Source organism: Mirounga angustirostris, unplaced genomic scaffold (assembly GCF_029215605.1).
Source record: "Mirounga angustirostris isolate CCGP_5_RB_7025 unplaced genomic scaffold, mMirAng1.0.hap1 SCAF_4, whole genome shotgun sequence".
In the NCBI taxonomy this organism is placed as follows: Eukaryota; Metazoa; Chordata; class Mammalia; order Carnivora; family Phocidae; genus Mirounga; species Mirounga angustirostris.
This window is the reverse complement of record NW_026991712.1, coordinates 40,886,798-40,909,829: the sequence shown is the minus strand read 5'-3', so window position 1 is coordinate 40,909,829 and position 23,032 is coordinate 40,886,798.

The following is a 23,032-nucleotide window of genomic DNA, read 5'->3' as shown; positions in this document are numbered from 1 at the left end:
GTGGGGCTCCCTGCTCAGCAGAGTCTGCTTCTCCCTCGGCCTCTGCCCCTCCCCCACGCATGCTCGCTCACTCTCTCAAATAACATCTTTAAAAAGGGGGGGGAAATACTACATTTTTAAAAAACTAGTATACTAGTTGAGCTTCCCAGGGATAAGCTCTGCTCTATACTTTCATCAGTGTCCTCATCTGATATTTTAAAAAGAAATAAGGATTGTTTTAGTAATTAAAAACTTTCAAGCATCGAATACATACTAACGGCAAAAACCACACCTGTGTGCACTGCTATTCGTCGTTGGCAGATCTACACTCCGAGTCTGACTCCCAAGACCAGGATTATGCCTGTTTCCTTCTGCCCTCTCAGTGGTCCTCTGGTGTTCTGTCCCCCCACCTCCTCTCTCCTAATTACTTTGGTTTGAATTAGTGCCCACTTCAATGGTGAACTAGCGATAGCTTAAAAGACTACATGGTTGCAAATAAAACTCAAACTGGGAGCTGCTTGAGGGCAAAACTGCACTGTTTTATGCATCTTGGGGTCCCGCAGCACCTAGAATGGCTTCTGATTTAGAGCAAGTAGAGAAATGAGAGATTAATAAATGTATACCCATGTGAACGTGCATTGTGCTTGTATATGTTAATATAGTCTCGGTTGATACTGATGCCGAAAGAATATCCTCTTGTTTAATTCTGTGGCTTTAGAGGGCCTTTTAGCTTATCTAAAAGAGGCAAGTACAAGGAAATGGGACACATTTCCTCCTGGGATTCTGAGTTGAGTTCATTAGAGACATTCTTTGTCAGGAAACATCGTCTGTGCATCTTCCCAGGTTAAATCTGGCAGCAATCTGGGCGCCTGGGTGGCTCAGTTGGTTAAGCGACTGCCTTCGGCTCAGGTCATGATCCTGGAGTCCCTGGATCGAGTCCGCATCGGGCTCCCTGCTTGGCGGGGAGCCTGCTTCTCCCTCTGACCCTCCCCCCTCTCATGTGCTCTCTCTCTCTCATTCTCTCTGTCTCAAATAAATAAATAAAATCTTAAAAAAAAAAAAAATCTGGCAGCAATCAGCTACTAAGCGTTTGGGTTCCTGTCTAAGGGTCTTAAAAAGAAGGGTTTAAACAAGAAGTGGATTACTGGATTCTTTACTGGCTCAGAAACCAATTTACTATTAAGTAAATAATTTCAAAATACTCTCTAAGCCGTTCTAAATTTGATGCTTAGAAATTTGGATGAACCGAGGTTTCCAGTCTTCTAGAGATTAAAATGGGGTCTTACTCAGTGACATTTACTGTACTATTAACTTCACAGCAGAAAAGACACTCCCTTAGATGGTGCCAACATTCTCTTTCATTTTTTGAATTTCTTCTTATTTGAGCATTTTAAAGGAGTCTGATACATTTTCAGACCATTTAAGATGTATTTCGATATTGAATAGGTGGAGAGCAACAGGTAACATGTTGGATATAAATTACAGATTAATCTCAATGTAGGTAAAGTGCAGATCATAAAATACGTATTGAGTAATTCCTACTCAACTGGCAGGATTCTTCCTCTCTTTTTGATTCAGTGTCTCCTTTTCACAAAATTAAATTCCTCTTGAGAAGCACAATAGCTGCTAACACTCAGCTGAGCATGAATTTGGGCAGGTGACAGCTCTGCACCCTTATGCATTAATCATCACAGAGAAGGAAGTCTTTACTTTCCAAAGGATAAAACCGCCTCAAGATGTTAAGTTCAAGGTCACGTAGCCATTAGAACTGGAGTTGGATGCCAAACCCACATGAGTTCAACGCCAAAGCCCACAACCCAGGTATTTTTACCATTCTTGAGATTGTAAAATAAACTGCCAACTTTAAAAGCTCAAGGGCACAACTTTTTTCAGAAGTAAGTATGACTATGTATTTTAGGTACAAATAAGGTTAAAAAGTATAGTTCCAACTACAAATTAGGTGAGAGAGAAATAAATAGGCAACTAAAATAGATACTAAGTGCCGGGCATGGGATATATACAGGGGAAACACGTCACCACTTGGGAGGTCAGGGGATGTGGCATGAGAAGAGTGTCAGGAAGGTTGGGTAGAAGCCAGAGTTTGGGGAGGGGGTGTAGATGTAGAGAGGTCCTGGCTGAGGGTGCAGTAGGAACAAAAGCCAGGAGGCAAAATGGATAGCCTATGGCAAGACTCCTTATATTTTGGCTTTAACGTAAGTAAAAACAGAATGTAATGTCCAGAGTTCTCAGAAAAGTCTATGAATAAAATGTGGCCACGTCCCCTGGTCCAGTGAAACATTTTGAATGAAGATCAAAGAGTTGGGAGTTTATATTTTAAATTTTAAGGCCCGTGTGCCCTTGGATTTGTTTTAGCTCACATAAATAGGATTTCTCTGAAGACACTGGCCTAATAACCGATTGCCTTGTCCAGAAAGATCCACAGAGTTGTAAACATTACGCAGGCAGTTATTGAAAAGAAAGCATTATCCTGTTGGTACCTGTAAGGAGGACTGAGAAGAAAGCACTAATCCCCAGACTTGGGAAGGGTATTTGCAGTGGGTCAGAAGGAGGGCAAGGAGTTGAAGAGAGGGAATCCATTAAGCACCAGACCCTTCCTGGGCCTGCTTTCTCATCTGAGGAACACAATATTAGGATCCTTCAGATCAGAAAGATGGTGATAAGCAGGGAATGTGATTATATTTATGAAACAATGGATAGATGGACATGAATTTTTCCATCAAAACTGTATACCCCAGATAAAAGAGTTTGTTCAACAAAATGGAAGAATATTTGGCACACTAAAACATTAACTATGTAACTCATTTGTATGATAAGCTGAATAAAGAAATGCTAAAAGTTCAGATACAGAGCAGTAGAGTGCCTTCACTTCTTTTAAGGGTGTGGGCTCTGGAGACTGGCTGGTGTCAACTCCACCACCCGACTAGCTGTGCAACCTCAGCAAGGGACAGGATCCTAAATTGTTTTAGGATTCATAATCCTAAAATGTTTCCTAAGCACTGTAAATTTATAACTGCCATCTCCAACTACATCCTTATGATGTTATTTGTAAAAATAAAATTAAGATAATTATTTAACCTAAAACCCATAGTATTTTCAATTACTTGATTTCTCAGTTATAAGACTCAAGAATTTTCAATAAGAATATCCTATTCTATATTCTAAGGATTAATGTGTGATTATAGTGTCTACTTGTCATTATTTTTTAAATTGATGGACTTGAAAAGTATTCAGACATTTAAATGGATGCATAGATATACTGCTAGTTCAGCTATAGATTGGAGTTTGCATATTGTAATGTAAATGTATGTCAACACTATTCTAGTTCATTATGACTGAAGTGTAATGAAATAAAAAAGGTTGTAAAATGTGATGTGTATGTGTATATACTATATGTGTACTTTTTAAACTAAGTATATGTCCTGACCCCTTTTTATACAGGTTGAATTTGAAATTACATTATATATACATATACTTTATTGTTCTAAATAAAGAATTTTATGCACTCTCAAAAAAAAAAAAAATCTCAGCAAGGGACAGGATCTCTCTAGTGCCTCAGTCGGTCCGTTTATAAAATGGGCAAAATCGTGATATCAATCTCAACGGTCGTGAGGAGTACATGAATTAACACAGGTAAAGTGCCTAGAACAAGGATTTACATGTACTAAACATTAAATGATGTGTCAATGTTATACACTGGCGGCCTGAACCCAATGAGGCCTGCAGGTAGATTTTATTTTGCAGGCATGGCATCTGAAAAAAGAGACCTTGAGTGACTTTGGACAGAATGTGTACTCTCCATCTGACCTCAGCCCCAGCAGGCGCTCCAACAGCCAGCCTGATGCATGCATCCATGTTACTCGCTTACTCTCTAAGCACTCATGTTTGCTGGAGAATTTGTGGACTGTGGGTCCATGACAAGTGGTCACCAATCTGAGGCTGGCTTCACAAGCATGCCCCCCCTTTCTCCACCAAAGCCAACCGGCTTGTAACTATTGTTGGTATGTCGGTCCCTCGCTCGGCCCAAGTTCTTTGAGCGCATGACAATGTTTTATTCATCTTTCTATTCATCCCCAGAACCTCCCATAAATCCGGATGCTGCTCCATGCATCTTTGTATCTGAATGAACACGCTGTAGTATGAGGCGGGATGCTGGGCTCTGAGGAAATGTGAACACATTGAGGCTCGTACGTGCAGGCTGAACTGGAAATGCATGTCGAAGGTGTGGTGGCTTGGGCAGTGCCCATGGCGTTCAAGAAACGAGGTTGTTGGGTATCCCTGCAAAGGAGGGTGTGAGGAAGGAAAGAAATCACAGACACAGTCAGGTGTTTGGCTTTTAAGAATGGGCGTGAAATCTGAAAACAAACACTTTGCAAATGGTCCATAATACATGTATTCTGTGTATATGCTCATGGATAGTATTTGCATTAATTCCAGCGTAATCATTTCTTTGGATAAGCAGTACCTTTTGGGTCAAATATGAGATACAATGTCTTATTCTTATTTGATAAGTCTGTGGGTTGACTTTTCATTACCCTGTACAAATACTGTTTTCTTTCAAGTTACCCTTTTCTCATTAAACAGTCCTGCCTTGGTGTACTGTGTGTTTTCCCTTTTTATTTTTAATCACAATTAATCTTCCCAGCTGCTTAGTTACATAATAATATTCTGTGCGTTTAAACACAGGCCTACAGATTAAATTTCTCAGAGAGCAAGTTCAAGAGCTGTTTAAAACCACAGGCTCCCTTTTACGGGTGCTACAAAGATTTTTTAGGAAGTCAACATTAATGATTTGAGAAACTATTTCACTACATCTTATATTAATTTCTTGTTGTAGTGGTTCTATCCTATATTAATCTCCTAAGTTGACAAACAAGTTGAGAAAGTTCTCACTTAAATTAATCAACATAAAGACACTTCCTCCATTCTTTTTAAGTTATTCCATGTGGTTGTTAGAAATCTGTTTTGAGTCTTGGCTTGGAGAAATGTATCATGCACTCTTTCCTGGGAGAGATTTTTTTTTTTTTAATTAATGTGCATATTTTTTTTACACAAGTAATGTACATGTGCTCATTGCAGAAATATTGGGGAAAAGAAATACAAAAGAATAACAGGAAAAGTATTTTAAAAATCAACTATAATTTTACTAGATAAGAGATGACCACCATTAACATTTTGGTCTATGTTCTTCCAATTTTTTCCTTGGCATACAAAATATACAAAATTGGGGGGCGCCTGGGTGGCTCAGTTGTTAAGCATCTGCTTTCGGCTCAGGTCATGATCCCAGGGTCCTGGGATAGAGCCCCACATCGGGCTCCCTGCTTGGCGGGAAGCCTGCTTCTCCCTCTCCCACTCCCCCTGCTTGTGTTCCCTCTCTCACTGTCTCTGTCTCTCTCTGTCAAATAAATAAATAAAATCTTAAAAATATATATATATACACAAAATTGGTATATTCTATATGCTGTTTTTTAGCCTGCATTTTAGCTTAGTAATACAATGTAAAAAGATACTAGAAAACTATTCTTAATTTTTATTCTATAGAACATTAATTTAGTGGGAATATGTTCTCCTGTTTTGAATTACAATCTAAATTGCAACCAAGGCCCTCAGCCATCTGAAGTCAATCTTTCCTTGAATAACCAAATAAAGTGGTGTAGGCCACATCCCATGGAATGTTCTATGAAAAGCCAGCATAATAACCTTTGCCAATATTTATAAGATTTCCAGGGTAGAATGGAACACAGGATTTACAGACTTCTATCACTTCTCCATATAGTTTCATTTGCCTTTCTCTTATTATGGATGAATTTGAATATCTTTTTATGTATTTAAAAGTCATTTGTTTATCCTTTAATTCCTTATATTCTTTGCCCACTGGAAGGTTATAAAAAAACATTTCTCTCACAATTTCTTTTAATGTTTTTGTGTTTGTTTTTTTTACATGTGAACCCACATGAAATGAATGTGAGGCAAGATGTGAAGTATGGATCCACAGATGGTTGCCCAATTGAACCAATACCATCAGCCATGTTGAGCATACACTCAATTTCCAATTTGAATCTGAAGGGTATTTTAAATCAATTAGAGGAGGTCACTTTTTAAAGAAATGTTCTAACTCCCCTTTGTTAAAAATAAAGGACTCTTTGAGAATTGGGCAGTGACTCTCAACATATTACACAGTTCTAAATCATCTCGACCTTTTTCTTTATTTCTTAGTTTGGACAGCTACAAAAGAAAACAGGATTTTCCTTTTGTTTCCTGAAGTGTTAGCTCAGACGTGAGCCCTCATAAGAGGAAGGGCATGCTGGGTCCCGGGCTTGACCCAGGAATGTGAGGCAGAGTAATAATTTAGCTCCATCCAAACTAATACTCATTTAAATAAAATTTCATGATTCATTTAGTGTGGATGGAGCCAGTGCCCATGAGGACCATTTTTCCCCACTCAAGGCACCGTCTTCTTCTTCTGTGGGAGCGGGACCAGTTTCCATTTACTGGGTATGTGAGGAGATGCTTGTGGGACCTGTTATTCCTGTGACGTTTACTGGTTCATCTGGACTGAACACACCCCACACAGCTGTTCAGCTCACCTCTTAAACTAGTTTGGGGGGTGGGGGGCAAGCTCTTATTCTCTTTTTCATGAGCGTGCCTGTGTGTGTGTGTGATAGAGAGAGAGAGAGAGAGAATGGATGAGGAGTAGATGAAATTTATCTTGTGTTGCCTGAATGTCACAGGCAAAATTACACCAGTGTGTGCCTCAGGCTGTATGGGCTCCAAAGGATCCACCCAGCTGGGTCCTGGTGAGAACCAAAGACAGATACTTATTTTGCTCCCTCCAGAGGAAGAGTTTCTTTTTTCTTTTTTTATTTTTTATTTTTTAAGATTTTATTTATTTGAGAGAGAGAGAATGAGAGACAGAGAGCATGAGAGGGAGGAGGGTCAGAGGGAGAAGCAGACCCCCCACCGAGCAGCGAGCCCGATGTGGGACTCGATCCCGGGACTCCAGGATCATGACCTGAGCCGAAGGCAGTCACTTAACCGACTGAGCCACCCAGGCGCCCCAGAGGAAGAGTTTCTATTGCAGCTAATCGCCAGTGTAGCTGCACGGGTCCTGGCTCATGAAATGTTCCTAGAAAATACACTTAGGGGGATGGAGAAGCAGGAAAGAAGAGGAAATTGGGGCAGGCACGGATCTGAGGAATGACTGCTTCGTGGAAAGACTACTCTCCTGTCCTGACCATAGAACAGTCCGCTGAGAGGCCTGGGCCTGGTTCTGCAGTTGCCCAGAATGCCCAGTGCATGGACACGTTGTTTTCTGGGGCAAAGGGCATTTTCTTCTCACTGGTAAATTTTCTCCCATAATTAAATGGGGAAAAAAAAAAGTCATTTGGCTATCATTTTCTCTCTTTGTTCGAGGGAGAAAGGAGAAGGGTCCTTGTGTGTGTCTTGATTGTTCATTTTTTTCAATCCTGATGCAAACTCCCCAGATGGGAATTTTTTTCCCCAAAGACATCTCTGGGATATAACTCATTTGATATGTAGTCGTAATTTAAATCACTATTTAGATTGACATGATACTTCCTGTTTGGAGTTTTATCTTTCCCAAAACAAGGAAACCACACTAGAGAGTAGAGAATGCGGTTAAATGTTAAGTGTGACCCAATCCTAGAGACAGGCCTCTTCATTCTCCCTGGCGAACTTCAGCAATTTCTTGTGCTAGGCCAGTCACTACTTCACGCACATCACTGAGTCCACTGGTGTCTCCAACTCCTCATTGTCTACACCTGGAATGAGCTGCCCAGTTTTGTTTAAAAAAAATATATATATATATATATATTAGTCATTCAGCAAACTGGATGCTCTGTTACGATCTGGGTAAGCAAAGATATCTATGATGCCACAGCACGCCTCATCCTGCCAACAGTTTGGCTTTATGAGTCTTCCAGTAAATTCCTCCCTTTTGCTTATGCAAGTTTGAATTCAATTTCTGTCACTCATAACCACAACAGTCTGGTCAAGAGAGGGGCTGAGAGCCTGAAGGAATGAGATGTATGTGCCACATCCTTTGCTGAGTAAAAGGCCCAACCATCATCTTGCTGCTGTGTGACCATGGTGATCAAGTGTGTGCTTATGAGTTTGTTTGCATGTCCAGAGAAGGTAAATGACAAACTCTCATCACAGCCGCTGTACATGAGCTTTAATGTAAGAAATTGCCTAGAGAAGTAGAATGTACAGGGGCGCCTAGGTGGCTCAGTCAGTTGGGTGCCCAACTCTTGATTTTGGCTCAGCTCATGATCTCAGGGTTTGTGGGATCGAGTCCCACCTTGGGCTCCACACTGAGCCTGAAGCCTGCTTGAGATAGTCTCTCTCCCTCTCCCTCTGCCTCTCTCCCCCTTCACGCTGCCTTGCACTCTCTCTCTAAAAAATGAATGAATGAATGAATGAATGAATGAACAAATAAATAAACGAAGTAGAATGTACATAGTATTACTCAGGAAAGAGAATTTAGGCTTAAATAGGGGAGCTTCCAGTAGAGCAATATTTTGGCCAATCTTTTATGAAAACATCTTTGTAAATCCAGATTTTCATAATTTGGTTTGCTTACAGTGAGTGCCTCCCCTGTCTCAGGTTGCTGCCCCCTATTGGGGAAGGGAAGAACGGAGTTATTGGTTGTGGCAGATAAGATGCAGTCAACATCAATTCGTAATGAAAGTAAAATAAAATTTAAATCTTCCCTTTTGATTAACTCCAATATAAACCCAATGGTTATATCTAAATATTTAAAGGGCCAATAGGTCTGATTAATGAGTTTTTTTAATTGTGAAATTTGGTTATAACCCTATCTTGGCATATATTCCACGGGCAATTGAAAAGACTATGTATTCTGCTATTTTGGGGTGAAGTGTTCTATAAATGTCAGTTAAATCCTGTTACTTGATGATGTTCTATATCCTTGCTGATTCTACGTCTAGCTGTTCTATCAATTGTACAGAGAGGGATATTGGATTCTCCAACTGTAACTGTGGATTTGTCTACTTCTCCTTTTAATTCTAGTACCTTTTGCTTCACATATTTTGTAGCTCACTGTTTGGTGCCTTCATCATATCTAAGATTGCTATGTCTCTTTGGTGGATTAATCCATTTGTCGTTACATAATATGCCTATTGTGGGTATATTTCTTCATTCTGAAGTGTACTTTACTGATATTATTACAGCCACTTCTGCTTTCTTTTGATTAATGTTTGCATGGTACGTCTTTTTCTTTTTACTTTCAACCTATATAATAGGTTGAAATATAAATATAGTTATATTTAAGTGAGTTTCTTATAGACAGAATTCAGTTGGGTCATATTTTCTAATCCATCCTGCCAATCTCTTTCAATTGATGCATTTAGATCATTTACATTTTGAATTATTTTTATTTATTTATTGAAGTATAGTTGACATACAATGTTCTTTTAGTTCCAGGTTACAACATCATGATTTGACAATTCTGTATATTATGCTATGCTCACCATGATAAGTGTAGTCACCATACAATGTTATTACAATATTATTGACTATATTCCCTATGCTGTACTTGAAGTTTGTAACTCTTAGTCCCCTTCACCTATTTCCCCAACCTGGCTCCAACTCCTCCTCTGGAAACCACTAGTTTGTTCCCTGTATTTATGATTCTGTTTCTGTTTTTATTTTTTTAGATTCCACATATAAGTGAAATTATATGGTATTTGTCTTTCTCTGTCTGACTTATTTCACTTAGCATAATATTTCCTGGGTCCATTCGTGTTGTTGCATATGGCAAGATCTCATTCTTCTTTTATGGCTGAGTAATGTTCCATTGTATGTATATACCACATCTTCTTATTCATTCATCTACTAATAAATATTTGGGTTGCTTCCAAATCTTGGCTATTGTTAATAATGATGCAATAAACATTGGGGGTGCATATATCTTTTTGAATTAGTGTTTTGTTTTCCTCAGGTAAATAGCCAGTAGGAGAATTACTAGAACATACGGTGTTGTATTTTTAATTTTTTGAGGAATCTCCATACTATCTTCCACAGTAACTGCACCAATTTACATTCCCACCAACAGTGCATGAGGGTTCCCTTTTCTCCACATCCTCACCAATGCTTGATCCTAGGCCATTCTGACAATTATAAAGTGGTACCTCGTGATTTTCGATTAGATCATTTACATTTAATATAATTATTGATATTAGGACTTAAATCTGCCATATTATTTTTTGTTTTCTATTTGTTCTATTTCTTATTCTTCTGTTTATTTTTCTTGGTTTTTTTTGTGGATTACTTGAACAATTTTTGGAATTCTATTTTTATTCATCTAGAGAGGGTTTTTTTAACTTTAATTTTTTTTAAAGATTTATTTATTTGAGAGAGAGAGATCATGGGCAGGGGGGAAGGGTAGAGGGAGAAGCAGACTCCCTGCTCAGCAGGGAGCCCAATGCAGGACTTGATCCTGGGATTCTGGGATCATGACCTAAGCCGAAGGCAGACTGAACCTTAACCGACTGAGCCACCCAGGTGCCCTTAACTTTAATTTTTATTTTAAAATCATTCTGTACATTCTCCTAGGACTATAGTATTTGGGGTGTATCTCTTTGTAGCTTTTTTAATGGTTGCTCCAGCTATTACTTTATATATGCATAATTTATTATAGTCTAATGATGTCAATATTTTATCAGTTCAAGTGAAGTATAGAAAACTTAAATCCCTTTATATCCTTTTGCCTTCCTCTGCTTATAAATTCTTTTAAATATTTTCTCTACATACATACATTTTTTTAAGTAGGCTCCACACCCAGTGTTGAACCCAATGTGGAGCTTGAACTCACGACCCTGAGATCAAGACCTGAGCTGAGATCAAGAGTCAGATGCTTAACCGACTGAGCCACCCAGGTGCCCTTCCTCTACATACATTTAGAGTCACAACAGACAGTGTTATAATTTTTGCCTCAACCATCAGACATAATTCAGAAGCTTAAGAGGAGAAGGAAATGTATTTACTTTTAACTTTTACTCTTTCTATTGTTCTTTCTTTCTTCCGGATATTCTAGGATTCTTTCCTTCTGCATTTCTTTTCTGTTTAGAGAACTTCTTTCAGCCATTCTCTTAAGTCTGCTGATGACAAATTCATTTAGTTTTTCCTCAGCTGATAATATCTTGATTTTCCCTTAATTTTTGAAGGATATTTTCACTGGACATAGAATTCTGGGTTGTCAGTTTTTTCATTTCATCACTTGCAAAATGCAACATTTTCTTCTGGCCTCCATGGTTTCTGAAGGGAAATCTGCGTCATTCAAGTTGTTTTTGTTCTACATGTAAGTTGTTTTGTTCTACACTGCTTCTCTGACTGCTTTCAAGATTTTTTTGTCTTAGTTAAAAAAAAATAAGCTCTGAATTTTATTATTATACTCAGCAGGCATAAAATTACATTTAAATAAATATAAGAACAAATACTATATTCAGTTTTGAGAAATTTGAGTTGGTATGGATTTCTTTGGTTTATCTCCTCTGTGATTCACTCACATCTTTAATCTGTAGGTTTATGTATTTTGTAAAATTTGGAAAGTTTTCAGCCATTATTTCTACAAGTATTTTTTCAGCTTTGCTCTCTTTCTCCTCTTGTATTTGGATTTGGATGACAGAAATGTTAGAATTTTGTTATGGGCCCACAAGTCCCTGAGCCTCTGCTAGTTTTCTTTCTTCTTTCTTCTTCTTCTTCTTTTTCTCCCCCCTCCCCAGTCTATTTTCTCTTTATTATTCAGATTGGGCAAATTTATTGCTGTATATTCCAGCTCACAGATTTCATTTTTCTCTGGCCCCTGCATCCTTCTAAGAAGCCCATCTACTGAGTTAACTTTTGTTATTCTATTTTTAAGTTCTCAAGTTTCCATTTGGTCCTTTTTACCTTCTATTTCTGTACTGAGACTATATTTCCTTACTCAGACTTTCAATTTTTTCATGTTTCAAGCATGTTTGTAATTGCTTTTTGAAGCCTTTTCAGATGGCTCCTTTAGTACCTTTGTCAGATAATTCTAACATCTCTACCATTTTAGTGTTGGCATCTATTGATGATCCTTCGTCTTCTGAGATTTTTCAAATATTTGGCATATGAGTGGTTTTCGATCGAAAACTGGACATTTTGGAAATTATGTTATGAGATTCTGATCTTACTTAAACTTCCTGTTTAAGTAAGAACTGGCTGTTCTGATGCCAATCTGGCAGAGGAAGGGAGGAGCACTGCCTCGTTACTGCCAGGGTCGGGGAGTGTGGGGCTGAGGGGGTAGGAGGCCACATTCACCACCTGACCTCTGTTCACACTGGACAGGGAAAGGGCTCCTAGTTACTGCTGGGCAGGGGTGGGAGCTCTAGATCCCACTAGGCATCCACTAATACATACCACCCTGGCTGGGAGGGGCAGAAGTGCCTTGTTACTGCTGACACCACAGGAAGGTGGCTTCATTACCTCTGGGCAGTGGTGAAAGTCCCGACTCTCTACTAGGCCTCCTTTGACAACACCTTAGCGGGGGCGGGGGAGGGGGAGAGCGGCACCCTATTACTGCTGTCTGTGGGTAGAGTTCAGATTCTCCATGTGGTCTCCACTGACACTGTGGTGGCAGGGGCCTTGTTACTGTCATGTTGGGATAAAAGTCCCAGCTCTCTATGCCCTGCTCTGATAGCACCCCAGCGTGTGTGTGCGTGTGTGTGTGTGTGTGTGTGGTGTGCAGTTGAGTCCTTTGATAAAGCCTGGTGAAGCAGGAAGTCTAGGTTCCTGCTGCCTGCTTTACTGCTGTGGGTGGGAGTGGGGCCACCGTTTCTCCTGTGTTTTTGTTTTGTTGTTGGGGGGGAGGGAGAGGGAGAGAGAGATTCTTAAGCAGGCTCCATGCCCAGCATGGAGCCCGATGCAGGGCTCAATCTCACAACCCTGAGATCATGACCTGATCTGAAATCAAGAGTCGGACACTTTACCAACTGAGCCACCCAGGCACTCCCCTCCCATGATTTTCGCTGGAGTAAGTGATTACTGTCTAGAAGTTTTTAGTCTTATTAGGCTGCCCCTTTCCTGGACTTTGAGAGAACAGGCTTTTGTTGGGGATTTTTTTATTTGTTTGCTCCAGTTGGCATTTCTAGTTTGCTGGCTTCTTCAGCTATAATCCTGGTATATATGAAGCTAAGAAAAAATGCAGACAACTCATCACCAGGCTGTGCTTTGGATCCCACAGGCCCTAGTCTGTCCCTTCTCTCTCTCTACCTTTCAGTCTTCTCATGTTTTACATATGATGTCCAGGCTTTTTAGCTGTACTTAGTGAGAGCAATAGGAAAAAGCACATCTAACTCCATCTTCCTCGAAGTAGAAACCAAGATATAATTTTAAAATATTAGTTAGCTTCATGTTTTTGGAATTGTACAGAGACCTATTTCCTACAGTATGCTAACCTCCCCACCAGAACAGTCTGGCACATGGTAGGAACTTAATAATATTCAGTGACCAATATTCAGTCCCCACTTTACTGATGAGAAAACTTAGGGAATTAAGTCATCTCCCTTTGGTCTCATAGCTAGTAATAGGAAGGACTGGGATTTGAACCAGGGCATTCTGATTTCAAAGCCCAAGCTCTCAGAAACATCACTGGGGCACTTGTGAAATTCAAGGCCCCTTTTGTTCTCTTAGGACAAAAGACAAGTGAGACGGAGCCTCCACTTGAGACAGTAACAAAGTGACAACAGGACTCTTCTCTACTGAATTAACAATGTCCTTGCATTTGCAAGAAAATGTCCAATGCTGTCATCTTTCTTTCCTTCCGTTCACTGCCAAACGTCCTGTCTAGCGTCCCAATTACTCCTTAAGTCCCATGAAAATGGGGTCCCACTGCAGTTTCTCTCCTGCAATTGCCCTTCTTTTCAGCCCCAAGACCAAATGCAACAGCGTCTTCCCAATTCTCACCCTTCTAAATCTTTCTGTGGTGCTTCCTAATGCTGCTCACCACTTCCCAAACTGCACCCCTAGTCTTGGCTTCCATGGTCCTCCACTTTCTGGGGTTGCCCTTATCTTCTCCTGCTGCATGCTGTCTGCTCTTTCGGTCCCATCCTTTGAATGGCAGTCTCATCCTCAAATCGCTTCCCTAAGCCCATGGCCTCAACAAGGCTGGCAATATACTCACTCACTCATCTCATTCACTCGCTCAGCGTTCATTTATTGGACACCTGCTGTGTACCAGGCACTGTACTACAGCAGGAAACAAGGTAAACAAGGTGGCTTTTCTCATGGAACTTATATTCTAGGTAGAAGACACAGAGAGTAAGAAACAGCAACAAGTCAGTTAGTTATGGAGCCATATGACATTTCAACAATATTAATCAAACTTGTAAACTTTGGTGTGCATAATCTCAATGATCTATTAGATTCTAAAATTACTGAAGGTAAGAACTGTGTTATTTCCATAAGACTAATGCTACCACCTTATATTTATTTGCATTATGGTTTGCTTGAAAGATGGGCTTTCGGGGCGCCCGGGTGGCTCAGTCCTTAAGCGTCTGCCTTCGGCTCAGGTCATGATCCCAGGGTCCTGGGATCGAGCCCCGCATCGGGCTCCCTGCTCCGCGGGAAGCCTGCTTCTCCCTCTCCCACTCCCCCTGCTCGTGTTCCCTCTCTCGCTGTGTCTCTCTCTGTCAAATAAATAAATAAATAAAATCTTTAAAAAAAATAAAAAATAAAAAATAAAATAAAATAAAATAAATGGGCCAGATGGCAGGTAATTAATATACACTAAAACTGTTAATGTCACACATAAAGATTAAAATGTATAAACAACCAGAAGCCGGGCAGAGAATTTTTGGTGTCATAATTTGCTTCTATAGCACTTTGCCGTATAATTCACCCGCGATGATAAAACAGAAAAAGCCTCTCACACATGTCTCCTTTTCTCAGCTTTGTGATTTGGAAGAACATCACCCATGATTTTTCCCCCCTCTAATCACTTTCCCTATATTATTTCTCTAAGTCAGAGGAAGAAAATAATTTTAGAAAAGCAACAAGCAGTAAAAAAAAAAAAAAAATTTTTTTTTTCTATTACAGGGAAACAAGATTGGTGATAATCCAGATCACTTAGCAGCGGAATTTCCGTGCCCAGGAAAACCAACTCACTTTGCTTCTGTTGGTACCATAGGGTTCTGTGAAAGTCTAAGGCAGACTTTAGCAGCACAGTGTCCCCTTACGCAGTCAGCTTCACTGCCTCGCGTGCCCCCGCGGGCTGTCCTGGGGCTCAGGGCCTGCAGATGGGTCGCAGAGGTTGGCCATTCCCCAGGGCAGACTCAGTGGCCTCTGCAGCTTCTCCGTGAGGGTCCTGCATCCTGTTCAGAGGGCACAGGGAAAATGGCTCATGGGCTGGAAAATAGCCAGCCTGGCCCCATTTGGCTCGAAGTAGTTCCTGGCAGAATTCCTGCAGACATGAGTTTGGGTGGCGGTAGAGACGCGTTCCTCCTACTTTCAGAGCTGGTGGCTGGCGTGGCACTGGGAATGTCGCGGGCCGTGATCGGAAACCATTCCTGGCCCGGGGCTCAGCTCCAGCAATGCCCCAGGGCACCTTGGAACCAGCTGTGCCTCCAGGGCCAGCCCTATGCCTGAGCCTTGTTGGAGGCGGAGACTCCTTTATGGGGCTTTTGGTGAGAAATGAGCTACACTGGCAGAGAATTCAGGGCCAGGCACGGGGGGTTCCTTGCTCTTCACATCCACTTCTTTCAAGTCTTCTTTCATTCTGCACACACTGGCTTCCTGATAGTTTCCTTTCCTGGCCTATCTGCTGTCTTTCCCCTCCTGGCCATTTACTAAGGCCCCACGGTGCAGCCCCACCTGGACCCCTGCTAGAGCCTGCTCAACCCCCATCAGAACCAAACTCTCCTTTGTCCCATTCCCTACACATCTTCATCTTCATTGTTAAAACCACAGTGTCCTTTATACTCATCTACATTTTATAGTACATTTTGAGTGGCACTGGGTGTCTGTTAGTACCAAGTTAACCTTGTGCCAGAGGCCTCAGGTGCCGAAGGAAAGCTGTGGCTGATGCTGAGATTTGGGGGTGTCTGGGTAGTTGGAGAAGGGGAGCTGAACTGACGTTGCTTCTCAGCTCACAGGTTTCTTATTAGGACTCAGAAGCCCTGCCCAGCAGCCCTGCCCAGCAGCCCTGCCCAGCATTTCCTTCTCAAGAGAGACCTTTGTGATGAGCCCAGCCTCTTTCCAGAACTTTCCAAGGCAAAGAAGGACTTAACTGCTCCTGGCTCTGCAGCAAGCCAGAGCAAGGCAGCCAAATGGGCATTACTGGGACACAGGTGACCAGGATGGCTTCATCTACCAACCTGAGACCAAGTGTGTTTGCACAGTGGTGCAACCCGCTGCTTAGTCCGGCCTGTGTGCAGGACGGGAGTGTCCTTCCCTGAAGGCCCAGGCCAGGGGTGACTCCAAATAGTGGTGCACAGCAGTGAGGACAATGGGTAGGGGGTACTCTGAAGAAGAGTGAGGCCCCAAAGTGGGGGGGAGAGAGAGAGAATCCACAGAGTAGAAGAGACTTAAAAGCTTATCAACCAATCCCAACCTGTGGTCTAATTTGAATTCTGATTAAAATAAACTAGTTTTTTTTTTTTTAATGGAAATGTGAACCTGACTTGATATGAATAATATATCATTCAATTTTAAGGCATAATAATGGTATTGTGCTTATTTTTTTTTTTAAGAAAGAGTCCTTATCTTTTTTTTTTTAAAGATTTTAAAAAATGTATGTATTTGACAGAGAGATAGCACAAGTAGGCAGAGCGGCAGGCAGAGGGAGAGGGAGAAGCAGGCTCTCTGCTGAGCAGGGAGCCCGATGCGGGGCTCGATCCCAGGAGCCTGGGATCATGACCTGAGCCGAAGGCAGACGCTTAACGACTGAGCCACCCAGGCGCCCCAAGAGTCCTTATTTTTTGAAATTCATACTGAAATATTTATAATGAAAGACGTGATGTCTGGAATTTGCTTCAAATCCCAATGCAGGGAGAGGTGGGTGCAGGCGGGAGAAAACAAGATGGACCATGATGTGATCATTCCCGAGGCTGCATGATGGGAACATGCGTGTTCGTTATGTTCTTTCTACCTTGGCTTATTTTTTAAGTTCTCTATAATAAGAAGTTAAAAAAAAAGAAAAGGGGAAAGAAAAGGGTATATTCCAGCTGACTGGTCTCCGGGGCTCCATACAAGTATATGGAGACAACGGGACAGGACTTGGGGTTGCCGAGCCTGTGGCTCTTCACGTGCCCTCTGACCCTGCCCGGGGTGATCTTTGACCTGGGACTGGAGTTTCTAACCCTCTGCACTTCCCTTCCTGAACATTCACGAAAAGTGGTCCTGGGTTTCCAACGACCTGAAAGGCAGGTTTCTAGCTCCTCCAGTCCCAGTATGTCTGAAACCACATAGCTCCTGCTCTCGCTCTGAATCCCCCATCTGAGTACTTCCTCTGCCGCTGTCACAGACTAGAGCCACCCCACCGAGCCCTCTTCAACCGCCAGCTCTTCTCTCCCTACATCCACGTACTCAGCAGGTTCTATGGATTCTTCTTTCACAGTGGTTCTCAGACTCACCTCTTCCTTTCCACCCTTACAGCTATCCTCCAATCCCAGGCTTGGTCTCTGTCCTGTGTGCCGTTCCCTGCCCTTACTGCCATCCTTCCAGCTGTCCCCCCCGCCCCCAACCATTAGAGAGTGCCATGAGATCAAGAGCCTCATATTTAGTCTGAAGCCAGAAGAGGGGGAGTCACGACGTAGGCATCGCAAACCCCGAATTCCTACCCTGACAATCTCGAACTTGGAATGATAATTTATCAGGCAGCCAACAAAAAGCGCACCACACATCCAACAGAGTCTAACGTGTAAAACATTACTTCTCAATACATCCTTCACCAGTTGTTGATAGGTCCACAACACCCCACATCTGGATGATCAACAAGTAGAATCCAAGGTCACAAGGATCCCATTCAAGTGGGTCAACAGATAAATGAAAACTCAAATGACAGGAGGAGGAATATCCAGAGATATCTGCTAATTTCTTTAGCATGCCCTACAGGAGAGTAATAACACATCAGGTCTTCTAAACCGAGGACAGATGATTTGACAAATCACTTTCAGATCTGTTCATTCATTCATGTGAAGTTGTACCAAAAAAAAAAAATCATACTTAGATGTACACTTAAAAATCATCTTTACTGGGACGCCTGGGTGGCTCAGTCGTTAAGCATCTGCCTTCGGCTCAGGTCATGATCCCAGGGTCCTGGGATGGAGCCCCACATCCAGCTCCCTGCTCACTGGGGAGTCTGCTTATCACTCTCCCTCTGCCTCTCCTCCCGCTCATGCTCTCTCTATCTCATTCTCTCTCTCAAATAAGTAAATAAAATCTTTAAGAAAAAAAAAAAAAGAAAAAAGAAACTCTTCCTCTGGGGCGCCTGGGTGGCTCAGTCGGTTAAGCGTCTGCCTTCGGCTCAGGTCATGATCCCAGGGTCCTGGGATCGAGCCCCACATCGGGCTCCCTGCTCAGCGGGGAGTCTGCTTCTCCCTCTCCCTCTGCCACTCCCCCTGCTTGTGTGCTCTCTCTCTCTCTCTGACAAATAAATAAGATTTAAAATCTTTTAAAAAAATCATCTTTACTGAGGAAAAATTATATTAAATGAAACTGGAACCATTCAGGGAAATTCAGGCTATGAGGTCACCAGGAACAGCCAGCCTCAGAATGCTTGAAAATAAAAATGATTTCTTTGAGGCCCCAAAACAGACATTTATTATTTTATCAGCCTAGGTTAGCACCCCCTTTTTTGAGGAGGGATTTTCTCCTTCCCAGGTCAATCATAGGCATCTCTTGGGGCAAGGGTACATAAATGAACTCATCAGTATTTCCCCATAACTTTTTGTTGGTTCTAGTAAGGAAGCCTCCTCTTTCCTCTTTGGAGGAAATTAAGGATGTAGCCATTCAGGATGTGAGTCTTATGTAACCAGCCAGCCAGTCAGCCAGAAAGAATGAAGGACTGGAGTTCCTGGTTCTAGGCATGACCCAGGCCACCTGCACCCCTAGTCCTCTAGTTACTCGGGCGTAGAAAGCTTTTTGCCTAACTAGCTCTAGGGGTTTTCATCACTTACCACAAGAGAATCTTCGACAAACACAGATCAGTGCTAGTGTGAGCAGGGCAAGGTAACCCCATGAAATCAAAACAGTAAAAGAGGAGAACCACTTGCTGGGTTTCCCAGAAGGCCAGTGGAATGACCCCAACTCTTTAAAAGCTTTAAACAAGGATAGTGACTTATCTCTCCTAGAAAATGACCTGGTTACGTCATAAAAGGAGTCGATTTTATTTTTTTAAATTTTTTTTTAAAGATTTTATTTATTTATTTGAGAGAGAGAGAATGAGAGAGAGCACATGAGAGGGCGAGGGTCAGAGGGAGAAGCAGACTCCCCGCCGAGCAGGGAGCCCGATGCGGGACTCGATCCAGGGATTCCAGGATCATGACCTGAGCCGAAGGCAGTCGCCCAACCAACTGAGCCACCCAGGCGCCCAAAAGGAGTCGATTTTAAAATGAGGACTCAGTGATCCTGTTACCTAATGTTACATCATGAGAAAAATCAAACTTTGACAGGAAAGAGGTAGGTCCCGCCCACTCTTCACAACTTTCTCAAATTCTTAATAAAAACTGCTTATCCTAGGCAGAAGTTCTCCAGTGCTAGATTTTCCACTAACACTCAAATGCTAGTTCCCTCAAGTTCTTCCTCTGCTCATGACCTCTAGGGCAGCTGGGTCTCTTGCAGGGTAATTTCCAAATGCCTCAGCTGGGCAGTCAGGACTTCCAGAATTGGGCTTGACCTTCAACTTCGTTTCCCACAGCTCAACAAAACAAACATCTTACACTGATGGTGCTCTTCTCTGCATGCCTTCGCACTGGTTACGCTCACTCCCTTTCCACAGTCCCTGGTGCTTTGTTGCCTTAGCAAACTAACACAGGAGGGCTTACGATCTAGGGAGAGACAAGTGAGCAAAGCAGCAAGTACAATAGAGACTTGCAAGCACTATGGCAGGAGGGAGCATCTACCCCAACTGTTGGAGAGGAGGCAGAGTGTTCGGGAAGTTTCCCAGGGGGAGTTACTCTGGGTTGTAAAGCTCCTGAGAAGGGCCTGCCCCACCAAGGAGCCCAGGGCCAGTGTCCTTGCTGCGTATTTCATCTTCCTACCTCCGCCCCAGGCGGCCAGGCCGTGGGTCCGTAAGGCAGTGTCAGGTGCATGCCCAACCCGGGGAGATGGGCTTTGGGAGTGGTCAGCTGACCAAGCCCATCTCCTGCAGCAGGGGGGAGCCAGCAGCGGGGACGGAGCCCAGAGCTACTGAAAGAATGAGAGCACAATGGCCACTCATAGAACAAACTTCAGGAGGCGCAGAAGTTCGAGTAAGCAGTCCGGCTGGCAGAAGGAGCCTGTGGAGGGAACCAGAAATGGAGGCGGGAGCCACAGGGGCAGTGGGGCTTCTGCTGGGACCCGGCCCCCTGAGGCTGGTTCTGCTGCAGCTGCGGAGCCTGTTTTGCGTCTTCATTTTGGAGAGGACATCAGGGTTGGCTAATGACCTCTGAGACACACGTCCCTTTTCAAGTCCTTCCGGATTGAGCACATTGGAGGAACTAGCACGATATGTTCGGAAAGAAGCGGCAGTGGCCAGGCCATCTGACTCCCCATCCCCTACCTGCCCCTTCCTGTGCCTTCCCGCAGCCCAGCAGGCCCTCCTCTGGATCTCTCCAGAGCATCACTTCTCCCTGGGCCATCTTCCCAGACCTGGGGCAGCACATAGCTTCCCTTGGACCTTTGTGTGTCTCAACTGGGACTATTTTGCTTTTGTTTATTGGATAATTTGATTAATTATTAGTAATTAGTTAATTGTTGTAGATCATAAGCTGTGAGGTGGGGTGGGGGGAGACAAAGTCCACTTTTGCACTTTGTATCTCCAGGACTTAGCATAGTGCCTGGTATTTAGTAGGTGCTCAGGACATATTCATTGTGGGAAGGACTGATAGATACTGATCATGCGCAGACGGGAAGATAAGTCACACATCTAACAAGTGACCTGAAGGAAAAGTCAGATGAATGCTACATAACCAGCACTCAGGCAAACACACCCACCCCTCAACCCCACAAGTCCCCAAACTCCATTGTGGACCCTTTCCCAAGAGAATGGAATACATTATGATTAAAGTTATTAACTGACCAATGGGGGCAGAGGGACCAACTTTTGTAAATGCAGCACTTCGTTTTTAACTAAGGACAATGCAAAGCTTTGACAGTTTCATCATGAAATGTTCTAAGTTGAAGTCAATCAAGAGAAAACTGTCCTCAAAAGTGCTCATGGAAATGCAACAGAGCAGCAGGCTTCAGGCCTCTCCCCTTTCTTTGGAGGAGAGGGGTAGAAAGCCTCTTAAAAAACACTGAATTAGTGTTAATTATTAGCTTAGGGTTAGCTAATAATTTAGCTTAGGGTTATGGTTTTGGGGAGGAAGACCACAGGAGTAAAGTACCATTCTCATCACATCATGTCAAGGGGACATCAACATGACTTACTACTGTTGATGTTGGCCTTGATCGCCTTTGCTGAGGTCACATCTGTCAGGTGTTTCTACTGTAAAGCTACTTTCCCCACCCCCACTGTCTCCCACTGGATTCTTTGCAGCAGAAGTTGGAATGCGCAGCTCACATTTCAGGAATGGGAATTATGCTCCATCTCCTTGAGGGCCAAGTATCTCCATGAATGATTTGTAATCCTTCTGCACAGGCTTTTTGTCTACCCGCCCTCCCTGCTTTTCTTATTTATTCAATCTTTTATTTATATCAGCACAGACTCCTTTTTATTTATTTGATACTCTGAGTTGTTATTCAATAGCACTTTATTTGGTTGCTCAAATTGTCCTAGCTTTGGCCATTTGGGGGGAATCTTTTAGTTAGCTCCTGTGTCCCTTCATGGTGTGTGCAGGTGTGTTTTCTTTCTTTCCTCTCCCTCCCTCCTTCCTCCCTTTTCTTTCTTTCTGGAGCACGTCCTTACATTCTGGAACTACAAGATGCTCCAGGCTCATCTTGTATATTTTTGGCTCCAGTCCTAGAATTGGCCATTTTGCCAAAGAACCCTGGTTTCTTTTATTGGAGAAAGATCTTAGAAACCAAAATCTGGGTGCTACATGTACTCATGGGTACTGGAATATTGATTCTAGGTCCCCTTGGCTGACAGAGCAAGGGAAAATGTGTGTATATTAAGCCATGTATATATATTATATATGTATATGTAAATATTTCTACATGTCACCTTCTGTATCTATATACATGAAAACATGAGTTTTTAAGCTAAACATGAGTTCATACTATGTGTCCCAATCTAATCATAATATGTCTGTAACCTCCCACTCAAACAGAGGGAATTTGGGCTCCTACTATCCACCATCGTTTCCTTAATCCTTGAATTCCTGTACCCATGTATAGTGGTTTCAGAACTAACTTGTATCCCCGTGAGAAACAACTATATCAGCTAGAGCACAGTGCTGATGTGTAGTTACTTTTGTGTTTAGCTTTACAGACTCTAATCATTTCCAAAATTAATTAGGTCCGCACCTTTACTCCTACCCTCTCCAGTGAGGTTGTTTCACACATTTATAAAGTAGTCAGATGCTTTGCTCACATTCTACATTCCATCCTGGGATTCCCCCAACCTCCTAAATGATGGGTTAAAAATTTGCATACATTACAGTTCATTCTTTGTGCTGAAAAGCTTTGCAGGTTTTGACAAATGCATAGTAGCATGCATCCACCATTACAGTATCATGTAGAATAGATTACTTTGAATAAAATTTCAGACATCCTGTCATTTCAGCAGTAAATATTTAGTATATACCTCTAAAAGATCAAGATGCTTTAAAAAAAAAAAACTACTACATTAAAACAACAACAACAACAATCTCTTAACATCCAGTCTGTTTAA